Raw genomic sequence first — 6,786 nt, 5'->3', positions numbered from 1 at the left:
TCCGGCCCCGAGCTTCCGCCGCCTGAGCCCTCCGCCTCCGAGCGCCGCCGCCAGCCCCGTCCGGCCGAGCTCCTCCGCCGGGCCACCGCTGCCTCTCCCTCCGCCGGATCCCGTCGCCCCCGTCGCCGGAGCCCCTCGCCGGAGCTCCCACGACCTCGCCTTGGCTTCCGCGCGCTCGCCGGAGCCGGATCCATCCCGCCTGGACGAGATCCACCAGCCCCGCCATCCAAACGCGTCCGCTCCGTCCCGGGTTGACTTTTCGGAGGGTAAAAATTCCAAAGTCCCTGATATTTTGCAATAATCATGCCATGTTCATCATGCCGTATCTCTGCATCCGTAGCTCCGTTTCGTGCGTGTAATATGTCAAATTGTTCGTCCCAACGAGTACATCATTTCATTCCATTGAATCTTATTCATTTGAGGTCATCTTGATGCCTGAATCATTGTTGTAAGAGTGCTTCATAATGTTTTCTGCTGTCTGTTAACAGAACGAGCTCTTTTGTCATTTTTGCCATGATTGATGTGTGCATCCTATGAGGTTGATGTCTTCATGTGTTTTGAACTATGCCATGTCTTCTTTACAGTGGTGTATGCCATGCATTTTTGTGATCAATATGGTGACCAGCACAAGCATGCAAACTAGGCATCGTGATGTTGCTGATTTTAGTCCCTGTTCTGCTGTTATTTTGATGCCATGTAAACTTGATGCTACAGAGAGATCCATGCATATTTTGAGATACTTCAGTAAGAATGTCTTGAACATATGGTTATTTTCTATTCATTCATGCCCTTTGTTGCAATTATGGAGTAGTCTAGCATGTCATTTTCGTGCTCTACTTTTGCTTCAAAATGTTTCGTGGCAGATTGTTTACATGTTATTCAATTTGGCCAAGCTTGTTGTAGTTGATCCTTGCATGCTATAGACTTGTTCTTGACTTGGTTTGTTTCATAAACATGTATTCTTGATGATGTTATGCTTATCTTGTCATGCAATGACTTGTGGTGAGTGAATCGAGCTTGTTAAGTAGTGTTCGTGATGTTGCTGTTTTGCTAGGCTGAATCTGTTATTTCGTGATGCTATATAAACATGTTGCTACTAATCCTTCTATGCATAATCTGGAGATGTTCTATAAACATGTTTTGGTCTACATATCATCCTCTAACCATACATGCCCCTGGTTGCATTTATAGCCTGCTGTAGCTTGTTCATATCTTGCGCCAAAGTTGCTTCATAATGTTGCTGTCAGCCTGTTAACATTATGTTCAGTTGTTCTCATGTGTTTTCCTAGTGATCCATGCACCCTATGACCTTGCTATTGCCATGCTTAGCTTAACAAATATGTCTTCTTACTATTGGGTGCCTTGCCATGCCATGTATTGCTTTGTAGTGAGTGGTACAAGCTCATCTACATGCCTTCATAATTCTGTTTCTGCCATGTTTGAATCTGTATTATAACTTGCTATGTTTACGTGGGTGCCATCATATTTTCTGATCCTTTTTGGCTTATGGTCAGTAAAGGACATTTGATCTATGCAATTAGTAGATTCATGCCATGCCTTTGTTTGCCATGATAAGTTCCTGTAACATGTTTGATAGCTCTAAACATTGCATCGTGATGTTATTTTCTGCAAAGTCTGAAATTGTTATAACTTGCAATCTTATCATGTGTGTTTGAGCATGTTCTAGTGATTTCTGGAGATAGTTCAGTGTTCATGTTTTGTTATGCTTTACCTGTACATCATGCCCATGTCTTTTGTTTTCATGTTGAGACGCTGTAGCTTATTGTTTTGATGCTTGCAATATGCCTAGTTGCTGTTTTGGACAGCTTGCCCCTTTAAACTTGTATAGTGTGCATGTGTTGAACCGTTGCTCCGTTTTGAGTGTGCTCTATATGAAACTTGCTTGATTTTGCATGTAGATTCATATTATCATGTTGCATCCATGTTTTGAGGTGTTTGTTTGATGTTTGGGTGCATTTTGCATCAATGCCATGTTTAACTTGTGTTGCTCATATCTTCTAGGCCGTAGCTCCGAATTAAATGAACTTCATATGAAACTTGACTAGAATCTCGTGTAGATCATCTTTGTGCATCTTAACTTGCTGTTTAACAACTTGAACATAAGTTTATTCAGATCTGGACTAATTTCGAAGTATGCATATGAGGACTTACCGGAATTGTTATATGTTGTTCCTGGCCTCATTTAAACTTGCCTTGATGTGTTGTTCTTGTTTGCATCATCTCTTGCCATGAGTAGCTTCATGTAGCCATGTCATGCATCATGCCTTGTTCATGTGTGGTGTGTTTACTATGTTGTGTGCTTCTTCTTGTTAGTTCCTATTTCGTTGCGATCGTGAGGATTCGTTCGTCTCCAGTTGGTTCGGCTTCATCTGTTCATCTTCCTCATGGACTCGTTCTTCTTCCTAGCGGGATTTCAGGCAAGATGACCGCTACCCTGGATCTCACTACTATCATTGCTATGCTAGTTGCTTCGTTCTATCGCTATGCTGCGCTACCTATCACCTATTTATCAAGCCATCCCAAATTGCCATGAACCTCTAACCTTTTTGACACTTTTCCTATGCAAACCGTTGCTTGGCTATGTTATCGCTTTTTCTCAGCCCCTCTTATAGCGTTGCTAGTTGCAGGTGAAGTTGAAGATTGCTCCATGGTGGACAGGATTTTGGTTGGGATATCACAATATCTCTTATATTATTAATGCATCTATATACTTGGTAAAGGGTGGAAGACTCGGCCTTTTGCCTGGTGTTTTGTTCCACTCTTGCCGCCCTAGTTTCCGTCATACCGGTGTTATGTTCCCGGATTTTGCGTTCCTTACGCGGTCGGGTGATTTATGGGACCCCCTTGACAGTTCGCTTTGAATAAAACTCCTCCAGCAAGGCCCAACCTTGGTTTTACCATTTGCCTCACCACCACCTACCCTTTCCCTTGGGTCGGCCAACCCAAGGGTCATCTTTATTTTAGCCCCCCCGGGCCAGTGCTTGTCTAAGTGTTGGTCCGAACTGAGCTGCCTGCGGGGCCACCTTGGGGCAACTTGAGGGTTGGGTTTACTCGTAGCTAGTCTCATCTGGTGTTGCCCTGAGAACGAGATATGTGCAGCTCCTATCGGGATTTGTCGGCGCATCGGGCGGCTTTGCTGGTCTTGTTTTACCATTGTCAAAATGTCTTGTAAACCGGGATTCCGAGTCCGATCGGATCTTCCTGGGAGAAGGTCTATTCCTTCGTTGATCGCGAGAGCTTGTCATGGGCTAAGTTGGGACACCCCTACAGGGTATAATCTTTCGAAAGCCGTGCCTGCGGTTATAGGCAGATGGGAATTTGTTAATGTCCGGTTGTAGATAACTTGACACCAGATCCGTTTTAAAACGCATCAACCGTGTGTGTAGCCGTGATGGTCTCTTCTCGGCGGAGTCCGGGAAGTGAACACGGTTTCTGGGTTATGTTTGACGTAAGTAGGAGTTCAGGATCACTTCTTGATCATTACTAGTTGACGACCGTTCCTTTTGCTCTCTTCTCGCTCTTATTTGCGTATGTTAGCCACCATATATGCTTAGTCGCTGCTGCAGCCTCACCACTTTACCCCTTCCATTTCCTTTAAGCTTTTGCTAGTCTTGATACCCATGGTAATGGGATTGCTGAGTCCTCGTGGCTCACAGATTACTACAACAACAGTTGCAGGTACAGGTTGTGTGATGATCATGACGCGAGAGCGATGCTTGCTTGCGTTGGGTTCTTCTTCTGCTTCTTCTTCGATCAGGGGATAGGTTCCAGGTCGGCATCCTGGGCTAGTAGGGTGGATGTCGTTTGAGTTTCTGTTTGTGATTCATCCGTAGTCGGATGATGCTCTTATGTATTGTGGCATTGTATGCCTCTTGTATGTATCCCCATCTATTATGTAATGTTGATGTAATGATATCCACCTTGCAAAAGCGTTTCAATATGCGGGTCTATCCTTGGTGGGACCTTCGAGTTCCTTTTGGATAGGGTCGCATATTGGGCATGACACCCATAGAACCCTCCTCCCAAGCCGCTTGAATTTGCTTGCTGCACCCCTCCTCCTTCAGCCACCACGCCTCGAATCGAAAGCCCCGATCGCCCCCCGGCCTTCTACCAATATTTCCTTGAGTACATACGATGACCGGTCTGTGATCTGAGTGACGAGGGGTGCCATTAAGGACGGTGAATTCGGGAAACCACTCGCCCCAATGAGCATTTGCCACTGCTCTATCCAACCACTCGCAAATATACGTGTCCACCTCCTTGCTATGATTTCTCCATGTAAACTTATCGCCTTCATATCCTAAATCAGAAAGCTCACATGATTCCAATGCTTCACGGAAGTTGTCTAGGAGACGTTGTGGACGATCAACCCCTCCAATCTTCTCGTCCCATGACAAGATTTCGTTGAAGTCCCCCAAACATAACCAGGTCCGACCACTTTGATGTTGTTGGCCCAGGATTCACATCATACGCCATGTCTCCCCCTTCCTTTCGGTAGCAGATTCCCCATAGACCCCCATCAGCCTCCACACCCTACCATCCTCCTCCCTCACGTCCACATCTACATGCCTCCTGTCATACGACCTCAGCGACACATCCACTTCCCTTCTCCAGAACAAAGCTACCCCCTACTCCTCCCTTCCGAGCCCCACGCTGTCATGTGCACCATCCCTAGCATCCACCTAAACATCTCCAACTCCTTCTCGGACATCTTCGTCTCCGCAAGAAAAAGAATATCGGGCTCCTCCCCCCCCCCAGTTCGAGGAGGCTCCGAACAGCCGGGCCATTTCCCAAACCCCAGCAGTTCCAACCGATTAGTTTCAGTGTGCTCGACCGGGCTGCATGGAGAGCCCGACCGATTCTGCATTAAGTGTCACCACTGCATCACTTCCTTCTTCCTCGATCTTACCCTTCTTGCTCTCCTTCCATTCCTCCTCTTCCACCCACCCCCTCTTCAACCCTAGCACCGCATCCCTCTCCTTGTTGCTCTCCACCACCGGCCTGTCCCTCCCCTTTTTCTTATAGCGTTTTCCTTCTGGGGCCTTGATCATACCATCTTGACCTTTGTGCTCAACCTTTTGGTTTGCCTGATTCTTTGCTTCATTGCATTGGAGTGAGATTCCCACTACTGCCCCTGTCATCACTGCATCTGTGCTACCGGCCTCGACATGGACACCAGTGCCGTCACCCTTCCCTAACTCCTCTGCTGTCTTCTGCACCTTACCTTCCTCCACCTCGAGCCTCCTAGGATTACCAGAATTTTTAGGGTTTATCTTCTGTTTATGAGGGCTATTGACCTCCTCTCCTCCATCAAGGTTACCCCGGCTGCCATCGCTGGACCTAGAATCGCTCTTCTTCCAAGTCAGACTGTCACTCCCGCTTCCTGAACGTCCACCTGAGCGACTGTATTCATAGTTCCTGTCTCCTCCACCACTTCTAGCCCCAGCCTCCACACCCCTTCGTCTGACGCACCCCTCCTATGGCCCAACTCAGCTTTCAGCCATCTTCCATATTGTTGTGTTCCCCTTTTTCTCCTTGATCGAACAGTCTCTCTCTCTCCATGCCCTATGATCCCACAAGCATAGCAAAAGTCCGAGAGATACTCATACTCGAATTTGCACCAGTCTCGTCCTTCCTCCTCCTCCTCCTTCCGACTTTCCCCCTGCTCCATCCGATCCCCATCCTTCTTTTTCTCCTCATCTTCTAAAGTGAACCCTCTCATAAGAGGTTTATCAATCCTCATACGGATCTTAACCCGGAGGAACCTCCCTATAGCACTCCCATCAGCTCCTGTGTCCGCCTCAACAAACCTTCCAATAATATTGCCAATATCCTCTGCAGAGTCCACATTCATCATACCCAGGGGCAAATTGTAAACCCTAACCCAGATCGGGATCTCACTGAACACATAGTCTTTGGGTCTCTTCTTTGGATCGTACTCTTCCACCACCATCAGGTCCTTATCAAACATCCATGGCCCGTTCTCGAGTGCCTTCCGCTTCCCCGACTCCTGATGGAACGTGAACAGGAATTGATTCACCCCAATCTCCTTGCAGTCAATACCCTTGATCGGGCACCAAATTTTTCCTAGGGTAAGGCAGATGGCGTCCGGATGAACCGGCTTCTCCAACATTACTTTTCCCACCGCCTGCAGCAGCCATTCCTTCCCCTTTTCCTTCATCGAACATCTGACTTTGACTCCCTTCCTTTCCTCCTCTGACAGCTTCAGCCCCCTCAACATACCCGCAACTCCGTCCATCGCCGCGTCTCCTCCCCTTTCCGCCACTGTCTCCTCCTAGGGTTGGTGGTGGTGTACGACCCCGCGCCCTAGGGAGCACGAGGAAGGCCTATGGTGGAGTGGATGGGAACAATACGAACGATCGGACGGGAACGAGAATCAAGGCTTCGCCCGACGGGAACGAGGAACCCTAATGCACAGGACGCCAGATCTCGATCGCCTCGCGATCGCCCCCGTAATCACCGGACGCTAACCGTCACCACACGGGACGGACACTTTCGTGGAGAACCCTTCAATTAATTGGTCCCAACACACAGCGGCTTCCCTTGTTTTTTTACGAGCTCGCTCCCCGTTGGCTTCTTTGTTTTTGTTTTGTTTTTTGAGGGGCCGTTGGCTTCTTTGGTGTATATACTGGGCCATGGAGTTGGAATATTGGGCCTCAAGTTGGGCTCATTCCTGGGCTTTCAAGACGATGCGTGCTGCTCTGTTCGAACAAGGCCAGACCAGGAGCTCCGCACCAACAGCAG

Source organism: Triticum dicoccoides, chromosome 6B (genome assembly GCF_002162155.2).
Source record: "Triticum dicoccoides isolate Atlit2015 ecotype Zavitan chromosome 6B, WEW_v2.0, whole genome shotgun sequence".
Taxonomy (NCBI): Eukaryota; Viridiplantae; Streptophyta; class Magnoliopsida; order Poales; family Poaceae; genus Triticum; species Triticum dicoccoides.
Note: the sequence above shows the minus strand (reverse complement) of the source record.